Here is a 2,482-nt window from a genome sequence, read left to right as displayed (position 1 = left end):
GAGTTCCAAGCATTCTTTTCTTTCCCCAGTATGTGTGTTACTGAAGGGGCAAAACCCTTTCATTTCCTATGATACCAATATCTCCATGGGTATCTATTGTTCACAGGAGTAATTGTTCTGTCATGTGCCTTGAACGATTGGTGTACATAAGTTAGATTATTATTTTTTAAACTGCTTCTTGTGACCCATTAGTGGATTTTGAAATCAATTTGGTGTTGCAACATGCTTTTGTAAAATATAGACTAGACTAGACTATGATAAGTGATATCAAATCACCTATCTCTTAAGAGGGGTAATTGTGAAATTTTTGCTTCATTTCTGTGCATGTATGTATCTGTACAGAAGCACAGTGCTAAAAGTGTTTCTTAGAGTACATTGTGGTGGAAAAATTTGAACGCACTTAATGAAATGCATGAGACTCACCTTATTAGTCTGCTCCAAGACAAGAGTTCCTACAGGTTCAATATAAAATAAAGATGTCATTGTAGGTTGAATTGTGTTCCCTAAAAAGATTTGTAGAGGTCCTAACACCCAATACCTGTGAAGGTGAACTTATTTGGAAATAGAGTCTTTGCAGGTGTCATCAAGTTACAATGAAGTCATGCTTTAGTAGTGTGGTTCTTAATCCAATATAACTGGTGTCATTATAAGAGGAGAAGAGACAGGGACAGAGACAGAGGCAAGATGGTTATATAAAGACTGAGACAGAGATTGGAGCCATGCTGACACAAACCATGGAATACCTAGGGCTACCGGAAGCTAGAAGAAGCAAAAAATGATTCTCCTCTAAAAGGATTGAATAATAAATAAAGCCCCATCATAGCCCTCATTAAGACTTCTAGGTCTTCGGAACAGTGAAAGAATATATTTCTCTGGTTTTCGAATAATAAAGCCCCAGCATAGCCCTCATTAAGACTTCTAGGTCTTCGGAACAGTGAAAGAATATATTTCTCTGGTTTTAAGGCACTCAGTTGCTATTTGTTATGGCAGCCCTGGGAAACTAATCCAGAGGAAACTTTGGGGTAAGGAGGGAGGGGGTAAGGAAGGCGGGAGTGAGGAGAAGACATGGGAAGTAAAGAGAAAGTAGCTCCTGGAGCAGTGCAAATTTGTTCACACCAATACATAACTAACATTTCTACACAAAGTCTCAAATTTTAATTTAACTCTATCAAAATATATAATATATTTTTAAGAAATTTCTTATGAAAGCAGGTTAAAAATTTGTTTTTTATACACAGTGCAAAAGAGAGACAGTGGAAATAGGAGTCCTCAGGCCATGGAAACATACACCATGGAAACATGAACCATGGAAACAAGTGGGAACACTGGTAAGATCTGCAGACTCTCAGGCCACACAATTCTCAATTTGGTTGAGCTCTAGTCAATTAGAGGTAAATATCTGAGAATCAAGTGGCCCGTAAGTGAGTCATTGTGCCTTGTATTAGACTTAATAATGTGTTTCTAGTACTCATAGTATCTAGTTCTGTCATAGGTTTCAAAGGAGAATTGCTGTTTGCTTACTGAATGAGTTTACCCAATATCCACAGCAGCAGGAATAGAGTAAGTGACTACTAGATTGGCTTTTTGAACTCTCAATCTAATGGAAAAACTTTTTAAAATAATGCACTATGGTTTCATGTGCAAAAGTGGTTTCCAGCCTTATACAAAATGCTTGAATGAATAGTGGCCTAACTATTGTAATGTGAGGGACATAGAAAGGTTTTCCTATCCCAAATCAACCTCAATTTGCTTGCAGACAAAATGTCTAACGTCTTAGTGTTAGTCATTTCTTTCAAGACATTACTGTTTTCAGATAAAGTTAAAATTCAAATTAACCTGGTGCAAAGAAAATTTCAGATATTGAATTTTTAGAATAAGATTGATTTCTTGACAAGGAGCGATGAAAATGACAGAATAAGTCATAACGTTCACCTACCAATTCAGCCCATATACAGTAAACATCACTATGAGATACAAGGATGTGACCAGTGCCCCCAGAAAGTCCTTAGAAATAGTCTTTTCCTGGGGTGGATACAAAAAACTTGCACATTGTTTACAATCCACCCAACTGTGCACTTAGCATTATGATAAAGGTATAAACACTGTAAGAAGAAAACCTAGGGGAGTATACTTGTATGTGTCTAGAACATATCACAATTATCATTATAAGCAACATTTGTAAAGTGTTGTATATGACACAATCACTGAGCAAAACACTTTACATTAATTTTATCTTATAAATAAATCTTATTTGGAACATAAGACAAGTATTGTTATTATACCTAAATATAGGTAAGAAAGCTAAGTCTTAAAGAAACTGCTTCATATCACACAGCCATAAATAATGAGAATTTGAATAAATCTGCTAACAATAAATTTATTTAATTCAACATATGAAAATGAAAGAATACTAAAATAAAAATACTGATCTGCATCCTTGAAACTTCCATAATTGGGTGGGAGTGGGCGGATTGGCAAAGAA

This window comes from Galeopterus variegatus, unplaced genomic scaffold (assembly GCF_000696425.1).
Source record: "Galeopterus variegatus unplaced genomic scaffold, G_variegatus-3.0.2 Scaffold1987, whole genome shotgun sequence".
In the NCBI taxonomy this organism is placed as follows: Eukaryota; Metazoa; Chordata; class Mammalia; order Dermoptera; family Cynocephalidae; genus Galeopterus; species Galeopterus variegatus.
The sequence above is the reverse complement of the archived record's forward strand: the minus strand, read 5'-3'. Positions refer to the sequence as shown.